Source organism: Notamacropus eugenii, chromosome 1 (assembly GCF_028372415.1).
Source record: "Notamacropus eugenii isolate mMacEug1 chromosome 1, mMacEug1.pri_v2, whole genome shotgun sequence".
Taxonomy (NCBI): domain Eukaryota; kingdom Metazoa; phylum Chordata; class Mammalia; order Diprotodontia; family Macropodidae; genus Notamacropus; species Notamacropus eugenii.
In genome coordinates this window covers 516,739,895-516,767,693 of record NC_092872.1, presented here as the reverse complement: position 1 = coordinate 516,767,693, position 27,799 = coordinate 516,739,895, and the positions used below count along the sequence as shown (strand labels likewise).

The 27,799-nt window shown below is 42.9% G+C and overlaps 1 long non-coding RNA gene across 1 annotated transcript in view; it reads left to right on the top strand.

The window, feature by feature from the left end:
* The first annotated feature begins 6 nt into the window (after positions 1-6).
* Positions 7-27,799, top strand: part of LOC140519991 (uncharacterized) — a 132,840-nt gene continuing 105,047 nt past the window's right edge. Inside the window, exon 1 of the long non-coding RNA XR_011972348.1 lies at positions 7-3,628. This is a non-coding gene — a long non-coding RNA (uncharacterized lncRNA). The remainder of the gene's footprint in view (positions 3,629-27,799) is intronic.

The following is a 27,799-nucleotide window of genomic DNA, read 5'->3' as shown; positions in this document are numbered from 1 at the left end:
TATACATATTATATTTAAATGTATATGTATGTATATGTTATGTGTATATGTATACAAATATAAATTTTACATGTATAACAAATCTGGGGTTTCCAGACAGCAGGTTAAGAACCCCTAGCTAAGGTCTGCTGTCCTGAGATCTCTATAATTCTTTTACTCAGAAAATACAAGGGTGGCACAGTACAGAGGCTCATTCACAAGGCTTCCCTGGCGAGAGTCTTGCTCTTCTGGTTGGAGGAGGAGATATTAAAGACGGCACACAGCTCCCCTCCCAGTTGGCCCCCTCAGGGATTCCTCCAGGATGGCGAAATCTCAGCTCTGCCTATGTGCTGGGGCTTTTTCCAGCACTGAGCTTGGCCTGCTCCAAGTGGGTTGGGGTAGGATTGGAGCAGAGGGCAAGACAACCTGAGGAGGGATCTCTGAGGAGAGCCTGTTTTGTTCTCAGCTCCTGCTCCCCTTTGCTCTTTTCTCTCCGCCTCCCGCCTCTTCCCTACGCATACACATCCTCCCTGAGGCCTGGAACCACTTTCCACAGCTCTTTTGCCAGCCTTTTCCCTGCTTCTCCTTCCAAACTTGTCAGAGGTCTGTGCCTGCCTCCCCTTCCAGGAAGTCAGCTTGGATTGAGTGGAGGACAGGTGTCCCGGTTGTCCTCCTCCTCAGGCTTCCACCTATTTCCACAATAATAATGACCTATTCAGCAAGCATTTGGGGGATATTTGGCTCACCACCCCTGTCACTATGAACACTGTGAGCTCTAACTCTGAGTAATAAGGAGGGTTAGGAATATGGGACTCCAGGAATGGAATTTGTTGGTTACCCTTGATTCTTTTACATTTGATTCAGCAAACATTTATTAAGCACTTCCTGGGTGCTAGGCACTGTGCTAACCATTGAGGATGCAAAGACAAAAGTGAAACATGAGTCCTTACGTTCAAGGAACTTACATTCTCCTGGGCAGGTGCACGTACACAAATCCTTCTAATGCAAGATAAATTGAGGAGAGGAAAAAGACTAACAGGAGGAAGGAACAGCAGAAGCTTTGCAGAGGAGGTGGCTCTTGACCTAAATTTGGAGGAAAAGAAGGTAATATTAGAAGAATCTGGATGAGAAGGGAACACACGCTTTTGCCCAGACTGTCCCCCATATCTAGGCTCTCTCTTTATCTTCTCTTGAAATTCCTATCTTCCTTCAAGATTCGACTCAAGTGCCACCTCCCACAGTAGGCCTGTCTTGATATCCCCAGTGGCTAGCCAGTGCCTTCCTGCTGAAATATACCTATATTTACTTTGTTTGTGTTTCCTATTGCTTTATTTGAGTACATGTTGTTTTGTCTCTGTATTCTCAGCACCTATTAGTACATTTCCTGGAACACAATAGGTGCTTAATAAATGCTTCAGAAATGAATGAATGAATTATAGATATGGACGACAGACTGTGTGAAGGCCAGGAGAAGAGATGTAGGATGTCATAGTTGAGAGATAACTAGTCATTCAGTTTGGCTAAAACTTAGAATGAATTAAGGAGAGAAATTTGAAATGAGACCAGAAAGTTAGGTTGAATTCAGATTGTGAAGGATCTTAGGTGCCAGGAGCATTTGTATTTTCTCCTAGAGAAAATGGGGAGCACTGGAGTAATCTAGTCAGACCTGTGTCTTAGGAAAATTATTTTGGCAGATGTGTGAAGGGTGGACTGGAAAGTGTAGAGGCTGGAAGAAAGGAGGTCAGTTAGAAGCTGTTAGGATCATTCAAGTGAAAGGTGATTGAGAACCAGGACCAAGGTAGGAAGGGATAGATATGGGAGATGATGTGAAAGTCAAATTGAGAAGACCTGAAACTGATTGGCTATGGAGGGTGAGGCAGAGAGTTGAGTCAAGGATGACCCTTGAGGTTGGGAATCTATGTGACTCAGAGCATGGTGAAGTCCTTAACAGAAAGAGGGAGGTTTTGTGATTGATCTAGTTTATGTGTAAGATAATGAGTTCAGTTTTGAATATATTGAGTTTGAGATGTCTATAGGATATTCTGGGGAAAAGGGGCCAGCATGGAAGATGTAAAGAGGGTTCCGAAGGCCCAGACATGGAGGGAGGTTTCAGGATAAGACTGAAGCAAGGGAATTTTATCAAAGAGTTCATGAAGAATAACAGACGAGAGCTTGGAATATGAATATGGAAGAGACCCCAGATTCTCCCCAGCATCCCTGAAAGTATCCCTGACAAGTCCTTCACTTGAACACTTCCAACAATGAAGAGTTTCCTACAGTCTGGGGTCTATCTCTTCTACTACTTTGATGCCCCTCACATCAAAATCGAAATGGATGTTTCTGCAGTTTCCACCTAAGGCATCTAGCTCTGCCCTCTGAGACCAAGGAGAACAGGCTTCATCCTTCTTCTACTTGACAGAGACAACTATCATGTTTCCCCCTAAGTTTTCCCTGTCCCCCCTCCCAGTCTAATCATCCACTGTGAGGTGGTTCAGTGGATAGAGCACCAGCCCTGGAGGCAGGGAAACTCATCTGCCTGAGTTCAAACCTGACCTCAGACGCTAGTTGTGTGACTCCGGGCAAGTCACTTAAGCCTGTTTGCCTCAGCTTCCTGATCTGTAAAATGAGCTGGAGAAGGAAATGGTAAACCACTCTAGTATCTCTGCCAAGAAAATCCCGAGTGGGGTCATAAAGAGCAGACACAACTGAACAATAACAATGATCACTTACAGTTCATTCAGCTGATCTCTTTAGTTGTTGCCTCTATCTGGAAGGCCTTCTCCTTCCTCTTTGCTCAATCATCCTACTTGTTGAGAGGCAGTGTAGTGTATGTAGTGAATGAATGTAGGCTCTGGGTATGGGTTCAAATCCTGGTACTAACTGGGTAACTTTGGGCACATGGTGTCATCGTTGTGTGCTCAGTTTCCTCACCTATCAAAGAAGGGAGGGTTGAATGAGATGATTCCTAAGTTTGATTCCAGCTCCAAATTATGTGATCCTACACTTACCTGTAGGCTTGGCTCCCATCACATCTCCTCAGCTGGGAGTGTTTCCTCCTTCCCCTGAACAACCGTAGCACTTTGCACATGTCTCATATACGTCCTACATTTTGATTAGTATTATATTCCATTGTATACATTTCTCATCTTGTGAGGGTAGGGGCATGATCTGTTTCATCTTCTTCATTGCACATAGTAGGCGCCTAAAAAAAGGTTTGTTGAGTGAACGAATGAATCAGATAAAAATTAACCAGAGCTTCCAGGGCAGCAGAGGGCAGAGAGAGGCCTGGCATGACTGAAATGGTCCCCTCCCACTCCCTCTGGTTTCGCAGGCCTGAGTTACACCCTGTGCCTTACACTGTTCTGCCCTTCATCTCCAAGCCCTGGGGAAAAGCTGGAGTAGGAGATGAAATTGGATGGAGTGTGGAAGGGAGGGAGGAAGGGAGGGAGAGAGGGAGTAGTGTCAAGCCTGAGCCCCAGGGAGAAGAGACCAGGGAATGGTGGAAGCAGGGGGATGGAGGCCCTTCCAGCTGCCAGGGGCTGTGGAGGAGAAGACACCCCTCCTCCTTCTCCTTTGCCTCAAGCTGTGGCAGGATGATGTGTTGCACGTGGGAGGAGGCCAGTGAGACTGGAGCAGAGGGATCGAGAAGGTAAGGACTGGGAGGTTGAGGCTGGCCTTGGGCCAGGGAGACATTTTCCAGAATCCGGGAGGACAGGTTAGAACTGGTTTCTGAAGGGAGGAATGGGGAGGCATGGAGTTGCCTAAGGGGGGGAGGTGTTGTGGGGATGATGGGTGGCTTTGACAAGCTGAGTCTGGGGAGGCCGTGGGGGATTGCTGCCCTCTGGGTGCCCTTTGGGCTCTGGGTCAGGCAACTCCTGGGAAGAGCATGGGATACCAGTTGCCTCCCCTGTATGTCCCCAAATACAGTCTCTGCTTTTCATGTCAGCCAGTGGTGGAATGAGAGGCAGACTGCTGTAGGCAAGAACGTGGGCCTAGGAGTTTGGAGACCTTGTGTGAGTCAAATCTCCTCTCTAGTTTTAAAGGATTGGATTGAAATCATCTTTAAAGTCCCTTCCAGCCTCCACAATTCTTTTTCAGCAATTCTGACATTCTATCTTCCTAGGTACCTTGTTTCTTTACTAATCTATGGCTCTATCATATCTCCCTATGCTTCTCCAGAAGCCCTTTTAGCCCTTCTGACCACTGAGCATGAAGCTAGGTGGGTACACAGATGGCAGACTCTGAGGACCTTTCCATGAAGCCTGACCAAACCATGGGTTAGAGCCAGGCTAACACCCTCCCTTGCATGGGCTGGTGCATCTCCAGAAGGTTAGGCAGTAGGACTGAGTGTCCCTAAGATCTTTCTCTCTTCCAGGTCCTGGGCACATGCCCCATTTAGTATCTGTTTCTCTTTGAGTTTAATTGAGAAGGCAGAGAACTTCCTTGTTTGAGAGGGGCTGGAGCTTGCCCTTTAAGGAAAAGTTCCTTGTCCTGACATCCACTGGGCAGAAGCAGAGGGAGACCATCTACTTGGGAAGGCTGGAGGTGCTACGAACCTATGAGAATCCGTCTTCTTCCAAAATGGAATCTCTCCACTAGCCTTCCTATCTGAGCATCTTTTTCAGTCCAGAGCTCCAGATAATTCTGCCTGGGATTTGGCGGCTCTGAGAAATCCTAGAGTTAATTTTCCTTGGTATAGTTGAAGGAGCCTTGGATTTTAGGTCGGATAAAAGGGTTTGAATCTCAGCTTGGCCACACAGCATAGTAAGGAGTAAATACACTATACCAGCTTGAATTCCATTGACTTAAGTGTGATTCTCAGCCAGTCAGCCAAGCATTTTATTCGTGCTTACCATGTGCTAGATACTATACTAAGCACTAGAGATAAAAAAGAGGAAAAAAAGGTCTCTGCCCTCAAGGAGCTTATATTCTAAAGTGGGAGACAGCATGCAAATAACTAGGTACATGTAAGATACACACATACATGTATATATGTACATGTGTGTATATATGCGTATATATATATATATATATATATATATGTACACAGAGAAAGAGAATCTTAGAAAAATCACTAACAGTTGAGAAGGAGTGGGAAAGGCCTCTTGAAGAAGGTAGAATTTGAGTTGAATCTTAAAGAAATCCAGAGAAGCCAGAAGTGGAGGTGGGGGGGAGGGGGAAGGGGGCAATGAAGCATTCCAGGCATGGAAAATAGTCAGCAAAAAGACACAGAGAGATGGAATATGGAGTGTCATATTCAAAAAACAGCAAGACCAGTGTGTAGGACTATAGATTATGTAGAGGTGGGTAAAGAAAGGTAGGAAGAATCCACATTGTGAAGGGCTTTAAATGCCAAATGGAGGATTTTGTATTTGAATCTAAAGGTAATAAGGAGAGGGAGAGAGAGAGAGAGAGAGAGGGAGAGAGAGAGAGAGAGAGAGAGAGAGAGAGAGAGAGAGAGAGAGAGAGAGAGAGAGAGAGTGAGAGAGAGAGAGAGAGAGAGAGAGAGAGAGAGCGCCTGAAATAATCATACATCCAGTAAGTAAAGAAAGTGATGGTTTTATAATGAGCCAAATGCTGGGCCTTTTGCCCACCCACCCCCCCATCTGGAAGCTCAGAACAGTTTCTAGGATGTGTGTGTGTGTGTGTGTGTGTGTGTGTGTGTGTGTGTGAGTGATGCAAGTCCTATGATTTTAGAGTTGGAAGGGACTTTAAAGATTTCCTAGACAAGTTTAGTTGGTCTAAATTGCTTGTATTCATGTAGTATTGTGACTGTTTGTATGTACATGCTCATGAAGTGGTATACATGTGAATGTGGATGTCCACGTTTGTATACATGTGCATGTGTTTCTATGGTCAAGGAGATCTCCAGCCATAGTTAGAAGATGAAGAGGACCCCCATCAATTCTTCATTCTCTTTCCCAGGATTCCCTAGCCAATCTAGGTTTAACTTCAGAGCTCTACCCTAGCCTATGCCAAGGAGCTAGAGCATCCTTGTGGGATGTTTCTCTTCTAAGAGGGAGTCAGGGAGGAGCCTGGGACAGAGTGGCGTGAAACCAGCAGAAATGACACCCAAGACAGTGACTGCCAGGGCCCCCAGTGTTTTTCCGGAGAAATATTTTCAGCTGGGTCTGGGTTAAGGGGGCTGAGTAAAGTCGTGTGTGTGGGCAGGGAGATCTTAGATTGTTCTCAAGCCTATAAAAGACTCAGGATTCAGCCAATTCAGCTAGACCAATCTTGCTTGAACTTAATTTAAATTATGTCATAGTCATAGTCAATTTCATAGGCTCAGAGGATCTTAGCAGCATTTCAAGGCCCAACTCTGAGCTGAGCAGAGAACACCTATTTCTATTATTTGTGTTATAGTTAAGTGGATGGGAAGGGACAATTGGTTCAGGGAGACTCAGCTTTTTGTTTTCATTGCTAATAATGGGGATTAGTGACACAAATTATCTGAAAAAGCAGATAATGATGATGATGATGATGATGATGGCTAGCTTTTGTATAGCACTAGAAGTTTTCCCAAGTGCTTTACATATTTTTTTTGATTTTTTTAAAAAATTAGTTTTCAGTTTTCTACAATCACTTCCATAAGTCTTAGATTTTCTCCTCTTTCCTCCTCCTCCCTCCCCGAGATGGCATGCAATCTTATATGGGTTCTGCACATACATTCTTATTAAACACATTTTCATATTAGTCATGTTGCATAGAAGAATTAAAATGAATGGGAGAAACCATGAGAAAAACCAAACCAAAACAAAACATAATACAAGATAAAATATTCTGCTTCATTCTGCATTCCTGCTTTTCATATTTTAACTCAGTTGAACCATACAACAACTCTCTGAGGTAGGTGCTGTTATTATCCTCATTTTACAGATGAGGAAACTGGGGCATAGAAGAGATTTAATGACTTGCCCAGAGTTACATAGCATAAGTGTCTGAGGTAGGATTTGAACTTAGGTATTTCTGATTTCTACTCTTGTTCTCTATCCACTGCTGTACCTCACAGTAAAAAGTTTTTCTTTAAGCTATAACAGCCTAAACTGTACCCAGACTAAACTAAACCTGTATTTTATTGATAACATGCAGCATGGTATAGTGGAGAAAGTGCCAGTACAAGTCTCACTTCTGTCTGTGTGACCCTGGAAAAATCATATAACCTCTCAGTGCCCCAGGGAATTTCTAAGACTGTGAACATAGGATCATAAGAAAGGACTTTTTAGACTATTGCATGGTTGCCTAATTTCCTGGACAAGGAACCTGAGTTTTTAAAAGGTTAAATGACTTACTCAGGGTCAAGCAGCTTAGTAAGTATCTGAGGTAGGATCTGAATCCAGGCCTTCCTTAGGCTAAGCCACTGCCCTATCCATCACATCATACTGAATAATGAAAAAAAGAAAGATAATCATTATGGCTTTAGACAAAAAAACAACAAAAACATTAAAATTAATTTAAAACATTAAAAGAGACAAGCACTATGTCTTTCTAATGTTTTTGTCTGAAGGATTTTGTACATATTGCCTCTATTTATGCATTATAAGAAACATGGCAGGAATTAATTATCCTTCCCACTTCAGAGCTGGAATCATATAGAAAGCCAGTAGCGAAGTGATGGAAAATATAACTTTAGTTATTTTCCTCATATTTTTATGTCTCTAACTTAAAGAGAGAATCACTAAGAAAAGCATAGAGACCTAGTAGGCAATGATTAGCAGAAAGACAAAACACAATATTACAAGATAAATAAATAACGAATGATTGTGTACAGGTGAATTGCTAATCTATCCTGGGGGATGGAGTTCTCTTACTGAGAATTCTCTGTACAATGAAATCACATGTTGTTTTAAAAACTTGTACTGATGCATGTGCTGTCATTGTCACTTCCTTTGAATGTGTCTCCTTTCCCCCAGCATCAGTTCCCAGTGAGGTGAGGAGGAGAGAGCCAGTCAGTAAGTCAACAAGCATTTATTAACATTCAGCAAGTGCCAGGCACAGTCCTAAGAAAGTCAAAACTCTCCCTTGTAACATGGAACCCTGGTAACAAAGAACTTATTGTTACTGATTACAAAGAACTCATTGTTATTCAAAACATAACAATGCAAAGGTCTGAGTCTGACAACATATGTCTCATTCTGCACCTGTAGTCCCCCACCTCTCTGTGGAGAGGAGGAAGGTATGCTTCAGTGCCAATCTTCTAAAATAAAGTTACCACCTTGATCAAAGTTCTGAGGTTGCAAAGTCCTGCATTTTGGCCTGAATGCTATACTGTTCTCCTTCCACTAATGTCCCCCTCTGAAGTTTTAGGGGACAGATATAACCCAAGCTTCTGCAATGAAGCTTCTGAGTGAAATTCTGTCAGGTCGTATTAAGCTGCACAGACCTTTTCTGTTTGGTGGGTCAGCCTAGCTAAATTCAGAGAGGCTTATCATCCAAGAGTTGGCCCATCAAGAATGATTATTCCTCCCTAGGGTAACACGATAAAGTTGTGCCTTCATGTGTGGAGGGGTTGTGATCTGCACTGGTGGAGGGATCACTTACACAGATAAAATACTATTTTCTTTAAATTTGGAAATATATTGTTTTCTGAGTCACAAGTATTATCTTCCTACTAAGCTAATTAAGCCTCCTTTTTGGTATGATATAGCGTGGAAGGCTGCTAAATACAGGGAACAGCTAGTCCGAAACTGGACATTTAGGATGAGAGATAGGGTTTAGAAGTGGAAGGGACCCTAGTTCAGCCCTCTTTTTTCACTGTGGAAAGTTTTTTTTTTTTTTATTTTGAGGTTTAGAGAGAGGAAGTGATTTACTCAAGGTCACATAGTTAGTAAGTAGTAGAATCTGGGTGCTCTGATTCTAAATATGGTATTTGTGGTCAATAAACTACCAATGGGTAATCAAGAACCAATTAACTGCATCCACCCCACCTCACCCAGCTTCCTTTAAGCCATTCCCAACTCTCTACTAAACCTACCACCCAATGGGAATTTTCTTTCCATCTTGGGAGTAGGATCTGGCTCAACCAAACACCTAGTGGCTGCCATGTTCTGCCCTTGGCCTATAAACCTTGTCTTGATGACCACACAGAATTAGGGGGTAGAGCTATTAATAAGATCAAAATCACTTCTGAGGACAAGCTCAGCCATCTATTTCTGCCTCAGTGACCAGGCTTTCCTTCTCACTGTGAAATAACACCACATTTTGTGGTCAGTAATTCCAAGGGGCTTTTTAGAAGCCTGAGTTCTCTCACTTCTGATAGATGTGAGAGGCAAGGTAGCAGAGTGAAAAGAACCACAGATTTGGATTCAGTGGACCTAGGCTTGAATACTTCTTCGTTAATTTGCTCTGTGAGTTTGGGTAGAACAATACCCTTCTCTGGACCTTAGTTTCCCTATCTATGAAATGAAGAGTTATACTAGATAATCTCTAGATTTCCTTTCAGCTCTGAGTCCTAAAAATGTTAGAATGTTACACTTCTAACCCCAGAATAGGGGTGGTGGGGTCTGATGAGACCCAACTTTGAGGAAGGCTCAACATCTCCCTTGTGGGCATACCCAGATCTCTCTGTGATGGGAATGGGCTGTGCATGAGGGTAGGATGCTCTTGACAAGGTGGAGCTACCTGAATATTCACATCAATGAGCAGCACGGATACTCTCCTGTTACTCAATATCTGCAGAGCTTAGAATTAGTCTCCTTAGTTATAATTAGTCACTGAATTATCTTCAGCTTTCCCATGTGGTAAGATGGCATTGCTCTAGACAAGGGGCCCTGAACTTTCTCTTTTGGCCTGGTATGGAGTTCTCTGGCAGTCTGGTGAATGCTGTGAAAACCTCAGAACCATCTTTTTAAGTGTATAAACTAAAATACATAAGATTATAAAGGATACCAATAATATTGAAAGTTATCAAAATATTTTTTAAAAATTCCACAGACCTCAGGTTAAAAAACTCTAGACTCATATATTCCAATGAAAATCAACTGGTCAATAGATATTTACTAAGTGCCTATTAGGTGCTTGGAGCTGTGCTAGATGCTAGGGATTCAAATATGTATAACCAATGGAAAAATCCCTCCTCCCAAGGAGCTCACATGCTGATGAAGAAATGACATTTTTATAGGCATATACAGACAAATGTAAAGAGGATAAACATAAATACAGACAAAGCAATTTGGGAGGTCATTAGCTGGGGAGATGAGGAAGGTTTTCATGTAGAAGATGGTGCTTAAGCTGTATCTTAAAGGAAGAGAGAAATTCTCTGAGGCAGAGATGAGGAGGGAGTGCATTCCAGGCACGGGGAATGGTAAGTACAAAGGTAGAGAGAATGAAGAGCAAATGTCAAGTGTGCAGAAAGGTAAGAAGGCCAGTTTGGTTTGATCAAAGAGAGCATGTGAGAGAGTCATAGATAATGAGGCTGGAAAAATAGCAGAAGAGTTTATATTTTATCCCAGAGGTAAAAGAGAACCACTTGTTGAGTTTATTGAGTGGTGGAGTGACCTGGCTATAGGAAAATCTTTTTTTTTTTTTTGCCCGTAGTATGTGTGTGTGGGACAGATTAAAGTAGGAAGAGGTTTGAGTCAGGGGTATTAATTGGAAGGCTGTCACAATAGTCTAGGTGAGAGAAGAGGAAGACTTGAACAAAGGTGGTGCTTATGTGAATAGAGAGAAAGAGTTGGATGGAAGGGATGCTGTGGAGGTAGAAATATTAAGATCTGGTAACTGATTAGCTGTGTCAGGGTAAGAGAGAATGAAGAAACAAGGATGACACTAAAGTTGTGACCCTAGGTGACAGTTCCCTCTCATCTCCCTCTCTTCACTCAGCAACAGAGCTAGACAAATAGTAGGTGCTCAAAGTATTAATTCAATAAATGAATGAGTTAAATGAATAAATAACAATTTAAAGAATGACTGGGTAAACAAATGAATAAGTTATTGAATATCAATGATTTAATGAACTGGTGAGATACATATAAATATGAGTGAGTGAGTGAATGAATGAATGTATAATACATGAGCAATTGAATGAATGATTGAATAAGATGTGTGGAATTTGCTAATGAGTGATTGGATGTGCCCAGATCAATAAATGAGTGAGCAAATGATTGAGTGCCTTCATTTGCTTCTCACCATATCCCATCTTGTCCCCGATTTACAGTACATAGTTCATAGTCTAGAGTAGCCACTGTTAACACTGACATAGAAAAGTGTGATGGGTTATTGAATTTGACACAGGACAAATTCTAGAGTAGATATGATGTCTCTGGATCTGCCTTCTTCTCCCTAAGAGGAGGGTAGGTCACTGTTCAGACCCTAGGAAGTGGTAGGAACCTCTGGCTCAGTCAGTTCCTAGTTATAGGTCAGTTCCTGAACACTTAGCTGAGTGGTACCACCTTGAACTCATACATCTAGCAGAAGTGGGCATATCTTCGTGGTTGACCAGGCAAGGGGGCTGAGATTCTAAGGCTGTAGCTTTGTGGGGTGGTGGGAGATGTTATCGTTGAGAAGGGCTAGAAATCTGGTAGAGGGATTGCTTTCTGCAAAGGGAAATAGAATTTGTTTATTTAGAAATATAAATTGCCTTTTTGAACTTCATTTACATGTATAGACATATGAATAAGAACATAATGATTATAATAATAGTTAACATTTGTATAATGCTTAATGTGTACTAGGTACTCTGCTAAGCACTTTACAATCATCTCATTTATCTCCACAACAACCCTGGGAGGTAGGTGCTATTATCATCCCCACTTTACTGATGAGGAAACTGAGGCAATGAGTGATTAAGTGACTTATTCAGAGTTACACAGTTACTAAGTATCAAAGGTCAAATTTGAACTCAGACCTGGCAATCCATTCACTGCACCACCTAGTTGCCCCTATGAATATGTAAGCTAAAATCAATCAACAATCTCCCATTAAGAGTCATAGATGCCTGCGTTGACTCTAACTAGTAGTGTCCATACCATGCTTGCTTTCCAAATTCTTTTGGGCCTTCCTAAAGGTGTGTATAATATAAAATTTTTGCTGTAATTTTTTACTTTAATTGTACTATTGTCATTATTGTGCAAAGGACCATTCCTTTTTGATTCTGCTTTCCTTCATGTGCACCTCTCCTTGTCAATCTTCCCATATTTTTTTCAGTTCTTTTTACTCATTATTTTTCTTTATTCATTTTGGTTCAGATCTATAATTTTCTGCATGTCGGGAACTCCCAAAGTGTACATTCCCTGAATGAAATAGATCAATAACTGTTAGTCCGTAACTTGTAGCTTTATAGAGCCATCTTAAGGCAGGCAAGTGATTTGGTCATGATCCCAAATCTAGTATGTGTCAGAGGCATGGCTTGAACCCAGGAAGCCAACATGGGGCCTCTGGCTACTACATCGTGCTGCTCCTTTAGTCTATGGAATCATTTCTTCTGCCATCATAGTCTGTTACATTCACACAGGCCAACAAGTAGTAGAATGAGTACAAAGCTGGACTAGGTGGCAGGAAGGCCTTAGTCATTTATTAGTTGTGGGACTTTCAGCAAGTCGCTTCACCCTGTTTACCTCAGTTTCCACATCAATAAAATGAGCCAGAGAAGGAAATGGCAAACCACTCCAGTATCTTTGCCAAGAAAACCCCAAATGGGGTCACAAAGAATTGGATATGACTGAAATGACTGAGTTCATTCACTCAGTTTGGGGACTGGCAGCATAGCAGTTTGGGGTATCAGTTAATTTTCACCTCAGCTCACTAAGTCTGGCTGGTCCCATGACTCCAGATTGGGCATCTAACCATCTTCCAGGACAATGGGGCCAAGCTAGCACAGGCATCTTGCCATCTGCCTCTCCTCTAAGTACTTTCTCCTACTTTTCACCACTTGCTCAGAGAACAAAAATCAGTATTTTCAAATCAACTTTTCATTGCTACTGGAAAGGTCTTTTGACAACCTACTGTCCTTTGACTCTGCTCATAATCACCATGATTACATGAACCCAAACTCCTTTCCCTGACCACAAATCCCCCTGCACTTCTAGTAGATGTAATCTCCTTGAGATCATTCCAAGTGACAGGCCTAGAATCAGGAAGACCTGGGTTAAAATCTGGCCTCAGCCTCGCACTAGCTCTGTAACCTTGGGCAAGTCACTTAATCCCTGTTTGCCTCAGTTTCCTCAACTGTAAAATGGAGTTCATCATAGCACCTACTTCGTTGAGTTGTTGTGAAGATAAAATGCAGTAATATTTATAAAGCACTTAGCAAGTGCCTAACACATAGTTTGTTTTCATTCTTGTTCAGTCATTTCAGTCGTGTCTGAATCTCTGTGACCCCATCTGGGGTTTTCTTGGCAAAGATACTGGGCTGGTTTGCCATTTCCTTCTCCAGCTCATTTTACAGATGAGGAGACTGAGATAAATAGGGTTAAGTGACTTGTCCAGGGTGACAGATAATAGGCACTTAATAGTTTTCCTCCTCCTTCCCCTTTCTCAGTCTTCTATTTGTAAACCCAGCACATAGTACAGTAGGGGCAGCTGGTGGTGCAGCGGATAGAGCACCAGTGCAGGAGTCAGAAGGACCTGAGTTCAAATCTCACCTCAGACACTTGACACTCACTAGAGTGTGATCTTGGGCAAGTCACTTCACCCCAATTGCCTCATCCTGGGTCATCTCTAGTCATCCTGATGAATATCTGGTCACTGGATTCAGATGGCTGTGGAGGAGAACTGAGGCTGGTGACCTACACAGCCCTTCCTCACTCAAAACAAAGTCAAGGGCAAGTCATGTCATTATTTCTCTGATGGTATGGTCTTTTTCGGCAATGAAGGACAAACACACACACATACACACATAGTACAATGTTTAGTTCTTGGTGCTTTTTAATTAGATTATAGGATTTAGAATTGGAAGGGACTTTAGAAATCATTCCATCTAACCTTATTTTACAGATAAGGAACTTGGGGATCAGAGAGGGTAAGTCCCACAACTAGTGAATGGCCCAGCTGAGATATGAACTCAGGCTTTCTGACTCCAGGTAGTATTCTTTCCATGTCACTAATAGACTACCTGGCAGGGGAGGTCAGGTCTTCCTCTCTCTAACCCTCCTTTCATGCTCTAACTGGGCAGGTTGCGCTGCCTCCAACTGGGGCAGGAGTGATAACCTGCCCTTCCCTGGGACAGCCTCACACTTGCCTAAGAATTTGCAGTCCATTCAGTTCTCATGAGGTTTTCCCACAGCAACCAGTGGTTTAGGTATAAGAGTCCTGGCCTTTCTCAGAATGAGGAGACCTGGCTGTACTGGGGAACATAGATTTGGTTAAGATGCCTGCCCTCCCTGACCCTTGGTTTCTTCCCCTGTAAAATGGGGACAACAAAAGTTGGTATTAGTCCTAGCTCCAAATAACTCTCCTGTGTGACCACAGGCAAGTTTCTTCCTTGTCTGGAACTCAATTTCCTTATTTATAAGATGTGGAGTTGCACTAAGGACTGTCTACTGTCTCTTCTAGCTCTAACACTGTGTGGTTCTTACCATCTTCACAAGCTTATTGGGAGCATCATCAGAGGAGGGATTAGCTATGAAAATACTTTGTAAGCTGTGAATAAAAGAACTCCCAATCTGGAGTCAGAAGCCCAGGGCTCCAAACCCAGCCTTGCTACTTACCATCTCTCTCTGATTTGGGACAAACCACCTACTTAATCTCTTTCGGCATCTTCTTTTCTCATCCATGAAGACAGGAGGATGACTGATGATTTCAAAGGTCCTTTCCATCCTTAAATCCTATTATCCTAAATGCAAAAAAGCTATGACGGTTCTTTCCATTTTACAGAGGAGAAAACCAAGACTGAAAGATTTAAATAACTTGCTTGAGGCCAGATGGTTAGTAAATGCTGAAGAGGGACTTTGAACTTGGGTCCCTTGATGTTGTTTGAGTACCAATATTCTTTGCATTATATTAAGCTGCCTCTGAATAGCGGAAAAGACCAGTGGGAGGTGGGCCTGTGCTTTCCACTGGTGGCTTGGCCAGGATAACCAACTGGCAATGGGGCAATTGTTTTCTTGGCTGGGTGCCTATTACCATGCCTAGGGAGGCTAATGGGTAAGTGGTATCAACTGGGAACTGCTATCAATAGTTCCCATGAAGATGAGGTGGGTGTGGATGGTATTCCTTCTATCCCAACTAGTTCCTCAAACACGTTTCTGCTGATTTTAGGATTCCCTCCAGTTTCCCCTAATGCCAGGTGCCCTACCCCACCAACCCCTTCTTGAATTCAGAAGAAGGCCAAATCCATAGCTCCTTTTGAGTTAACATGAAGTCCTGGCCCCAGTCAGTTGAACTTATTTTTTCACTTACTTGTTTATTTTCTGATGCACACAGATTAAAAACAAAAAACAAACTCTGATCTCTTATTTCCCTCCTGGTCCAGTGTCAATTGAAAACACCAGTTGGAGTAGTTGCAAAATCTCTTTTTCCCTTCCTCCACCTTTGATAAAGGTTCTCATTGCAAAATCTGGCTGGGGAAATTATTAAATGTTGTGTCATCCTGTGGTAAAACCTCCTCATTGCCCCCTTCCTGCCCTGTTCACCCTAGGGTGGGGGTGGTGGGCAGCCTCTGATCAGGGCAGTTCCCCTCCTGACCTGGGTGCCCTCACCCACTTGAGAGAGTTGGCAGGCCATGAGCAGGGCCCAGGATTTGAGAATGCTGGGTTAGGAGGAAGAGAGTTATGGGGGTAAGGGTATTGGTAAGAGTAATGGGTGAGCTAGCTCCAGTCTTTACACTGCTAGCAGCAGAGGGTGAACTCTTGGCTCTTCTAGGTTTCATGGAGTTCCACTTTTACCAATATCAAGGTCTTGCCCTGAACATAACTGCATAGGTTGCTGGGAGCAACCCCCTCTTCCTCTCCAACGTATATACAATTACACTGTGTTTTCCATGGTTCTGGTACAGAGTCATAGCATGTTTTGTAACTGGATGGGAACTTAGAACGCAACCTAAAATGTGATGGCTGGAAGAGATTTGACTTAGAACATAGAATATTAAGGCTGGAAAGCCATTAAAACAAGAACCACACACTGTTAGAACCATAAAGGGTCCTTAGACATTACTTAGTCCAACTCCTCATTTTATAGCTAAGGAAACTGAGGTCCAGAGAAGGAAAAAACTTGCCTGTGGTCACATAGGAGAGTTAGTTGGAGTCAGGATTTAAAACCACTTCACCAAATTGCCATCGAGATCCCAGTCTGTAAAGGGTTAGTAGGTGGAAACTAGCTTGGGGAAAACTTTGAAAGGGCTATGTCCTGAGCCAAATTGTTTCTCACCTCCAACTTTAATTATAACATGTCACATAATAATAGGCACACATTATAATAGGCACACAAAATGTACTAATCTGATATTATATCTTGGTTTTAACAATAGATACAATCAACCAGCCACAGTTGCTAACTCATTCTTAACGTATCTGCATACTCCACCTAGATATTTATCATGTTTTTAATGAGGCGCAGAGAACTTTCTGGAGGCAGTGCCTCTGAAGCTGGCCTACTGCTGATCATAGCTGCCTTACAGTAAAGCTTGGATAATAGCTACTCCCACATGCTGGTTTCTTTTCCAGTTTGGGTGCCTCAGTTGTCTGCTTCCAAGGCTTTGGGTGTGCCCAGCCAGTTCCCCAGAGAGGAGCCCAGAGCAGAAATGATGACAGTCTGAGGAGTTGCCCCATTCCCTGGCTTGGGCAAGTTATGCTTTAGAGATGGGGTGGGTGGAGAGCCATCCCAGACACAAGAAATGGGGGCCCAGGCAATACTCATATGACTGGTTCCATGATCCTCTGGCCTCATGATTTATCCTATGTGTATGTGGGGGGGAGCGGGGAGGGGTGTTGATCCTTGGGGGCAGGGATAGGGAGACAGATACAGAGGTTTAGCCAGTTGTCTGTGTGTTAGAGACAGTGACTCTGTTTCTCAGAGAGTGGAGCTGGGGGAAGTGACATTTTGAGTCAGCAGGGAGTGAATTCCCAATCTCTATCCAGGTTTGGATCCTAGAAATATGGATGGGTTTGGCAAAGATGGGGGCAGGAGGAGGGAGAGGAAATGGGCCAATGGGGATAGGCATCCCACCTCCAGCCTTCCCTGGAATCTGGGTGAGAGGGTGGAGGAAAAGAGGGAGACCTCCCCGCCTAGGTCTATCCTGCTGATCCAGGGGCCAGGGACTGGGTGGAGTAGGAAGGACAAGCTGGCATTGTGCCTGGGCCAATAGTAATTATGACCTGGAAAAGGTGAGAAGGTCCTCATTCAATGCTTTCTCCCAGCGATTCCCTCAGAGGTCATGCATTTTTGGGATCAGGAAGTTTTTTGAGCTAAAGGAAATCTTGGGGATCAATTAGTTCAGCCTTCTCTTTGGACAGATGGAGAAACTGAAGTCCAAAGATGAGAAGAAACCTGACTAAAGACATTTAGCAAGCTGGTGGCAGACCTGAGTAGGAGGAAATATTCTGCTCCGTATCCTACCCTTGCTGGCTCCTTATAGGGGATGGGGTGGGGCAAGGTGGCAGGGAGGACTGTGCCCCAGCTCTAAATCCCATGATCCCTTGATGAAGCCCAGCCTCCCAAGTATTTGCTTGGCCAGTTCTTGGGATGTTGTCCTGGTCTTTTCTTGATACCTCATCATCCTTGGCTCAGAGTTGGGACACTCTTCTTCCTCCTGGACTTTCATGGTCTTTTATACCTGACTTGTGTTGATGTCTGTCTATTCATCCGACTGCCTGGATTCCATGATCCTGACCACACCCAGGCCAGAAACCTGGGCCTGTCAGTGCTCTGCCTCAAGACCACATGCACTTGGATGTTTGGACACACAGACACTCGCACATCTGAAGAGCATTAAGCTGACTGAAAGCACAATCGCCTCTTTCCAGGCTGACGTGTGGAATGAATAACAGTTAGTAACAGGTTCCAACACTCGTGCATTTACTAAAAATAAACTTGACATACTTTTACACGGAGAATGCTTGGAATTCAAATTGCTTCACAAAGGGCAGAGAGGGGAAAAAAAGAAGAATAAAAATCAACTTTTCTAGCTTAGTAATTAATTAGAGCCTGTAAACAAATGAGTCACCCACTTTCCAAAGCTTTTTCTTTCCACTCAACTCTGGTTTTGTGGCTATCAGCAGGACCCCTTGAGAGAGACGGGTCAGCAGGGCTGGGCTAGGCCATCAGTACCACCCTTCCATGAGAAGCTCTTTGCCCCCACAAGACTGGGTTCCAGACTGATTTGGGGGTCTGCTGTGTCTGCTTAGCTAGGCTGACTCTATGCTTAGGAACCAGGATGGGGCTAGGATTTGAACCATGCTGCTTGTAGCTGAGGCCCTTTGAGAAGTCCCTCCCTACTTTGGAGCCCCACAATTTTCATTTGTGAAGTGAGTGGTTGTGAAGGATAACATACACCAGAATACTTTGTCATGAAGGATTATCATGGACCCAGCCACACCGGTCATCTCTGGTTTGTTTTTTTTTGTTAGTTTGTTTATTTTGGATGTTTTTGAGAGGCGATCAGGGTTAAGTGACTTGCCCAGGGTCTCACAGCTAGTAAGTATCAAGTGTCTGAGGCTGAATTTGAGCTCAAGTCCTCCTGATTCCAGGGCTGGTGCTCTTTCCACTGAGCCACCCAGCTTCCCCCGTCTCTGTTTCTCCCACACAATGTTCCAGCTCCCATCTCCCTCCCTTGCACTGGTTGTTCCACATGTCTAGAATGTACCCTCTCCTTCTCGCTACTTTCTAGGGGCCTTCTCTCCCTTCAAGACTCAGCTCAAGCACCATCTTCTAAATGAAGCCTCTCTATATCCCCAGCTTCTTGGACCCTCCCTCCCAAAATAACTTCTGGTTTTTTTTAACTATTATAGATTCGTATTTATCATACATTTGTACTTCATATATATATACGCTTGTCTTCTCATTAAGCTGTGAGTTCCTTGTGAGTAGGGTTGTTTTATTCTTCTATCCCAGGTGCCTAGTACAGTGTTTGCTTAATAAAGCTTGCTGATTACTTGATTAATTAGTGGTTATTTTATAGGCCCTGGAATTCAAGGTGAGAGCAAATGGCCACTTTCAATGATGAAAGCACCATGCAGGCAGGGGAGGGGGCTAGGGGGTATGAGGAGGAAGGGTCCCACAGTGGGAGTCAGGAGACCTGGGTCTGACACTGTCTTACTATGGGACTTTGACTGAGTGGCTTCCCCTTTCCAGACCTCCATTTCCTCCTTTGTAAAATGAAGTGGAGGTATGAGAGGACCAGTATTTAAGAATTCTTGAGAGTGTGTTTGTACCTTCCTCTCTTCCCTCTGTCTTTCTGTCCAATCTTTACTCATCCTTCCTGGCTCAGCTGCAGTGCCACCTCCTCTGGGAAACCTTCTCTGATATCCAGAAGTGATACCTCACCTCTCTGACCTCTCAGAACCTGTTGGGTGTCTCTTGGATCATCTGGAGGGGGATAAGTTCTGGATCTGCCTTTTGATTGATACAGGCAGCTCCCCAACGAAGGCCAGCAGCTTTGGGGCAATGTGGAATTTTAGAGAATTGCCTAGAGCATGAAGAGGTTAGGTGACTTATCCAGGGTCACACAGCCAGAATGTCAGAAATAGTACTTGAATGCAGCTCTTTCTGACTTCCAGCATAGTTTTCTAAGTCCCTCACCATGCTGCTTTGTACTCTGACACCACTGGATACTTCACTATTTCAATGAATCCATAGTGTCATTGATGTGGGTACTACCTCCAGTGGTACAGATTGAAATCACTCATACTTTCTTATGCTATTCCTATCTTAATAATAAAATAATTGACATTTATAGTAGTGTTTACTCTGTGTGAAGTGCTTTACAATTATTATATAATTTGTTCTTCACAACAACCCTGGGAGGTAAATGCTATTATTATCACCCCCATTTTCCAGATGAGAGAACTGAGCCAAAACATAGGTTAAGTGACTTGTCCAAGGTCACATAGCTAATAAATATCTGAGGCCAGACTTGAACTCAGGACTTCCTGACTCTAGGTACAACATTCTAACAACTAACAACTGTGCCACCTATCTGTCTAGGTGCTAGTCTTCCCAAAAATGTTTTAAAAGAGTCCCCTCAATATTCCAGAGGATTTCTTTTGGTTTTTTAATATTACATGATTAACAGCATGGCATGGTGTGTTCCCCATTTTGGCTTCATCACAGCAATCTTCTTTTTCTAATCGTATTGTGAGATGGTCTCAGAGTCCAGAAGACCTGAGTTTGAGTCTCCCATATGCCACATATTGGCTGTGTGACCTTGGATAAGTCACATAACTTCTGAGTCTCAGAGTAGTCTCAAAACTCTAAGGTGCAGAAAAGGTGCCAATTTTCTTTAGTATAGATGAAACTCCTCATAAGGAGCTCCTTACAATGATGAAACCACAGGTTATATTAAACAAAAGAAAGTACATAAAGGGACTATAAAGTGTTAGGAGATCAGGTGAGGTGGACTAAGCTTCTATCTGGGGGACCTCAAGGAGGTTATCACAGAAAACAATGTGGGAGGGTAGGAAGAGCAGTGGCATTGGACTCAGTGTTTGAATTCTCATCTTGGCACTGAACTTTTATAGCCGTGTAACTCTAGGTATCTCTCTGCTTTGAGCTTCAGTTACTTTATCTGTAAAATGGGAAAAAGTTGTTAGACTAGCTACTTCCTGAGGCTGTTCTGAGGAAAGCATTTGCTAAACCTTGGGTCATTATAAAATGAGAGTTAATGTTTGTATCATGATTTATAGTTGTACCCTCACTCATAGTACCAAACTGGGCACAGCGTAGGCACTCAGTAGTTGAGTGTTGAGTTAAGTGAGCTCAAATGACTGGCCAGCGCAGGGGTATAGTATGTGGCCATGGAACAGGATAAAAGTAACCGATCCCCAAGGGGATTGTGCCCATGACCTTGGTCTTATGAACATTACCCTCCCACCCTCTGGACTAACTGGCTGAGATTTGAGCACCTGTTAAAGTGAGTGCCCATCTCAGGGGAGAAGTGCGTTTTATTCAGCAGCCTCAAACACCACCCCAGTGTTTTCTTCAACCTCAGAACAAGTTTGAATTTGTTTCTTATCCAGCACAGGGATGAGAGGATCCCTCAAGTTGGAGGCATTGGGTCTGCCAGGCTACAGCTCCAGGGGCTGGGAAATCTGTCCTTGCTGTTTTCCCAGGGATGCAGCAGCTCGCTTCACGATGGCTTGGCTTAGGGAGAGAATGTTTTGATACTAGGATATAAGCTCCCTGAGGGCAGGGACTGTTTTTTTCTTTTTTAAAAAAAATACATATATTCTCAAAGTTTAATTCAATGTCTGGAACATAGCAATCACTTGATAAATGCTTGGTGACTGATTGATTGACTTGACTAGAAGGGACCATGTCATGCTGTTGACTCAGGCTCTTGCCTCATCACAGCCCAATGGTCTACAATGGCCTCTTTTTTTTAGGGAACTATAGGACAGAGCAGACACAGTCAATTTCTGCCTTAGACTGGGGTCACGTACCAGGGACCATGGAGTTCTGCATAATAAAATTACAGGGAAAGATTTGGAAAATGTACAGGCCTGAGTCTTGGACCATGCATTCAGCAAGGGCAGACAGATGGGAGTGCTGAACTCCTTGATCACCTAGCCTTTCTCTCATACTTGTCCTGGATAATTTTCAGAAATCAGTGGCAATAAGAAAGAAGACAGAAGCACTCAGAGGCATCTTGGTGTAAAGGATAGTGCCTTGTACTTTGAATCAGAGAACTTGGTCAAATCCAAGGGGCATGATTGCCCCTTATTATCTGGGTAACGGTGGGCCAGTCCCTACATCTTGCAGTCTCAGTTTTTCCATCTTAAACATGAGAGGGGTGCCCTAGATGAGCTTTATGTAACTCTTAGATCAGATCATCGTAGGGATCAGGCATTAAGCAGTGACAGATAGGTAAGGGTTGAAATTTTCTGGGCTCTTTTCCAGAGTTCAGGGAAAGAGGGAAGGCAAAAGGTTCCCAGGAGTTAGACACATTATCCCCAGTTGGTCTGCAAAGTGAGACCCAGTGAAGCCCTAAGCTTAATAGGAGTAGTACCATGAGGGAGAGAGGTTGGTAGGTATGTGAATGTGAGATAGAGAGATGGCTGCGGTGAAGGTTCAGAGATGGGAGCCTGATATGTGTGTGTTTATTTGTATGTATGTTTATTTGTGTTTATCTGTATGTGTGTATGTTTATTTGTGTGTATGTGTATATTTATTTTGTCTGTATGTTTATCTGTATGAGTGAGTGAGTGTGTGTGTGTGTGTGTGTGTGTGTGTGTGTGTGTGATGCCATAACGTCTACTGGTCTGCTTCTGGGCACAGCTTAAATGTCCCTTCCTTCAGGGATCCTTCCCTGGCCAGGTTTTCTTTTTGGACTTATGGAACTTACAGTTATCCATGTTGGTGTCTTATCTGTCTACTGGATTGTAAATTCTATGAGGGAAGGGTTTGAGTCTAATTTAATGTATATATGTCCAGGGCCTAGCACAGTTTTCTGTACACAGTAGGTACTTACTAAATGTTTGTTGAATAACTGGAGAGAAGACCTTCCTGTTAAAGGGCCCCCATTTCTACCTGTAGAGTTTTATTCCTGTGAAATAAAGTTTTGCTTACTACAGAAATATGTAATGTGGTGAGGTAGAAAGAACCATGGCATTGGAGTCAGAATCCCATCTGTGCTACTTCCTAATTGTCATCTGGAGTAAATCACTAACCTCCCTGGGTCTCCGTTTTCTCTTTGGTTCTATGGTGGGATGGCAGGACTAGATGACATCTGAGGACCCTTCCGATTTTAAAACTTGTGATGATAAGTCTGTCCACTAGGCCTCCCAGGGGCAGCAGATTCAGTCCCTGCCACTGTCACTCTCACTGCCAGCACCTGGGCATGAATGAATTTAGCTGAACCTTTCCCGGGTGACAGCTGTTGAGACTTGTACAGATAAAAGGGAGGAACCTAGGATTCAGTGCTGAGAGAGACCTCCAAAATGATCTAGAAAACCCCTTCATTTTACACAGGAGGAAATTTAGGCCCATAAAATGGAAAGGACTTACTCAAAGCCACACACATGGTAAGGGGCAGAAATGGGAATTGGAACCATGGAACTTCTGAGGTCATCAAACCCACCTCTGTCATTTTAGAGATGAGGAAACTAAAGGTGGAGGGAGGTTAAGTGATTTGCTGAGTGAGGGTCACAATAGTTTGTATGTGTCTGAGGTGAGATTTGAACCCAGGTCTTCCTGATGCCAAATACAGCATTTTACCACCTATGTGCCAAGTCTTCTGTCTCATAAGGTCAGGCATTTTTCTGTTCTTGAACCATGCTGTGAGGAGTGAATAAAGGAATCTGGATCTAAGGTCACTGACCCCCTGGGCACTGAGGAGGAAGGCTGTAGAAGGGCAGTATGGGGACCCTCCTTCTGAAGGTGTCAGGCTGTTCAAGAGGTGGGGTTGTGGACGGAGGAATGAGGATAAACCCTACCAGCCTTCACAATGTGGCTGTGGGGTCAGAGACAGAAGAAACCAGCCAGGGAAACGTTACCATCTTCCCACCACAATCCATCATTCCAACACCCCGCCTCCTCCCCCCTCCCACATGCAAGCTGAATCACAGAGATGAGGTTCTCTCTTTACCCCAGATTTTGTTCCTCCTTTTCTTGGAAAACTGTCCAAGGCACTCTCACATTGCCAAAGTGCTCTATCAGTCCTGGGGGAGGGGTTGGAGGTTGGGGGGGGGCACAATTTGTCATTCCACAGAAATGTCTCCACTGTTTCCCTGTCCCTTTCCTCCTTAAGGATACCACTGCAGCTGAAGTCACAGAGCTGGGGGAGAGGAAGCAGAGCCACGGTCTGGACACTTTTCAGCTAGCCAGGCAGTCCCTGGCTCAGAGGGAGCCCTGGCTATGTGGAGAGCTCTTTGATGGACCTGGGTGGGGATATATTTTTGGACAGACACTGGTCTGATTGGAGAGGAGGCACCCACACCCCCATGACAAACCTTGTTGTGGGAAAACAACAGGCACATGTGTGGATAATAAATATGGTGCACTCCAAGTAGAGTCATAGGACCATGGAATTTCTGAGCTCAAGGGACCTTAGAACATAGAATAAAGGTTCTTAACTTTTTATTTTTTTATATATCATGGACTTCTTTGGCACTCTGGTGAAGCCTATAGATTCCTTCTCAGAAGAATATTTTTAAAATCATTATAAAAGGAAATGCTACTTTTTAAAAAAATCAAATTATATCTGTTGTGTCTATAGGACAGCAATTTCTTCCAGTGTCCCTCCCTCTTCCCATCCAAGAGAATTATTCCATATAACAAAAGATAGTTTTTAAAGAAAAGGAAGAAGAAAAAAAATCAGAAAAACTGATCAATACAACAGAAGTTTGAAAATATCTACATTTTTCCGAATCCATGGATATTCTACCTCTCAAAAGAAAAGGTGTGGGTATATCTTCTCATATATCTTCTTTGAGGCTTTCCTTGTTCTTTATAATTTTGCAATGTTCATTTTCAATTGTTTTGCAAGTGCTCTTTGTGCTTAGATTGTTGTAGTTACTGTGTGTATTGTTTTCTTGGCTCTGTTTGCTTCATTTTGAATCAGTTCATGTAAGTCTTTCCATACTTCTCAGTATTCCTCATATCCATCATTTCTTATAGCACAATAATATTCCATTACATTCACGTACAACAAGTTATTCAGTCATTTTCCATTTGGAGGCTATCTACTTTGGGAAATGTGAGGTTTCAGTTAGAGGATACTTAAAATAAGCATGTAATTTTTTTTCTAATCCAAGTTCACAGACTCTTAGAATTCTATATGGACGCCTTGGGGAATCCATAAACTCTAGATTAAGAACCCCTGACATAGCATGCTAAAATGGGATAGAATCTCAGAGCCAGAAGGTGCCTTTGAAGATTCACATTTATTACAAGGGAGGAAGGCTTGTAGGGGAGAGTTGGGGAGAGGGTGGTAAGTTGGTGGGCAGTGAGAGATTCATAAAAATGAGCACTAATAAAATATTTTTTAAAAATGTAGAGAAGAAAACAAAGAAGTACAGAAAGAGATACAAACGTAGTTTTGTTACTACTTTGTTAAATGATATATATGTATATATGACATATTGTAATATACTTATTAAAACATTTCTTTAAAAAAAAGACGCAAACTACATATAGCCCCAACAAAGGCTCTGAAGGTTCTTATCCTAATCCCTACTTGTACTGGCAAGTTAGGACCTACATCTCCCCTTCAGGATCCTAGGAGTTGGGACAGTTCTGATACTATTAGCTATTGGCTTAAGTCCCCATTTTGGTATATTTTCCCCAATGTCAATTGCCAGTTACTGGTAAGTCTCTTCCTATATTATTGATTATCTTAGTGATTAGCACCCAATATCATTTAGCCAATAAATAATTAGCTCTTTATAAAGGAATATTAATTGAAAAGATATAGTAAGAAGCCAAGTACAAAAACCATTTCCACCCATACCAGGGGCACACTATTTTACCCCCTCTCCCCCAACCACATTAGACCCTGGGACAGTAGGGTCAAACTTAAAACAATTATTACAAAGCATTTGCCCCATAAAGTTCACTTTCAAATGCAGCTTGGCTCTAAAATGAGTCTTTCCCTTTCTGTAAGATAGGGAGTCTCAGCTAATCGCTACAGGCTGATCTGTGGCTGGCCTGGATTGAGCAATCAGATCCCTCCTTTGTGCTGTGCTGGTCTACCAGGCTTGACTACCAGCAAATTCTGTAATAGATAACTGTCACCAAATCTTTGCTCTTCGACCTTCTGACGTTCCACAAGGCCCTGAAAAGGAGACAAACAGAGAAGGCATTTCCATCCCTAGATATAGCCTTGCATTGAGGGCCATGCTCTCATGGGCTGGCCAGGTGTGTGTGGGTGTGTAGGGGAAGGGAAGGCCAGGCACCACTCTCACTGGAACTGAGAGAGTTGCCCTTACAGATGGTGGCTGGCAGGAAAGAGAGTGAGATTTTCTCTGGGGACCTTTTTAATATATTCCCAGTTCTGGCTCAGTGGCCAATCAAAATGCCCCCTTCATCTTTTAAAAAACCACAATGATCAGGAAATAAGCAGCGGGTTCCAGTGTTTGCTATGAAGTGAAGAACCAGAACTGGCATTCTACATCATCAAAAACTTACAGAAACAGGTTCATCAAACATCTATGTAGGTCCCTGTCCAGGACTGAGCCCTTGCTGTCAACTCCCTGATGATGCACATAATTCACAGTTCCTTATGTGTCTCTTTCTTGTTCTTTGAATATTGAAATGCTTGTGTTGATGATTGTTAAGTTCAGAATAAAAATAAAATTTAATTTTTAAAAAAGGGCTTATAATTTTTTGAATAAAAATCAATATTTTTGTTGGTGTTGTTTCAGTCATGTCCAAATCTCCATGACCCCATTTAGGCTTTTCTTGATAAAGATACTGGAATGATTTGCCATTTCTTACTCTAGCTCATTTTGCAGATGAGGAAACTGAGGCAAACAGGGTTATACAGCTAGTAAATATCTGAGACTGGATTTGAACTCAGGTCTTCCTCACTCTAGATTGGGCACTCAATTTATTGTGCCCATTAGCTAGCTAGCCCATTTTTGTTTTTACTTCACTTGAATTTCCCTCTGTATCCTTCCCTTTCTCAGAAAGCCATCACATAAAACAATTTTTTAAAAAAAGATAGAGGTAGAGGAAAACAAATCACTCAAGTCAATAAATACGTAGAAAAAAACATGACAACATATTTAATGTTTCACATCGGTGGATCCCCCACTTTGCAAAGTAGTCGGGGGAAGTATCTCCTCATAGTTATACTTTGGAAACAAAGTTTGTTCTTTGTAATTTTGCAGTCTTTATTTTTAATTGTTCTGCGGTTGTTCTCATTTGTAGTGTTGCAGTTACTGTGTATATGTTTTCTTGCTTCTGTTTACTGCATTTTGCCTCAGTTCATATAAATCTTGCTTCTCTGCTCTTGTATTCATAATTTCTTACAGTATAGTGACATGCCATTATATTCATATCCAACACATTGTTTAACTATTCCCCAATTGATGGATAACTGTTTTGTTTCTAATTCTTTGCTACTACAAAAAGTGCAACTAAAAATATTTTGGTGTAAATGGGGGTCTTTTAAATCAATTACTTTCTTGGAGAATGAGCCTAGCAGTAGAATATCTGAGTAAAACAGTATGGTTACCATTTAATCCAACTCTCATTTTACAGATGGGAGAACTGAGGCAGGGGGGAGGGGAGGCAGGAAGGGAGGAGGAAGGTAAGGACTTAAGAAAATAACAACCCTGATCGGAACTCAGGTTTCCAAAAAATGGTTCTGTAAATCACACTGCTGTCCCCACTTATTGCATTCTTTGGGAATGAGTGCCCATGGATGGAGCTGAAGACCTCTGAGGCAGCTATTTCAGAAAGAAGACTATGAAGAATTTTGCTTCATGTTGCCCTCTTCTCCTTCCTCCAGTACTCACCTCTAGTCCCTCTTGCTCCTGGGAATTTCAGGTCAGAGACAGGGAAGAGATTGTGGTCCCCATTTTCCAAATGGAGGAAATTAAGCCTGGAAAAAAAATGAATTTCCCAGAGCCAGTTGTACCAGCCCACAGCAACAAACATTTGTTGTCTCCACTTTACTTCTCCTTGGCTACTACACCCATTGCAGCTTGGGCCAACTTATTCTCATTACCATCCCCTCAAAACACTTTACTTGTTATTGTTTTGCCTTCTTTCACATTCTTCCTTAATC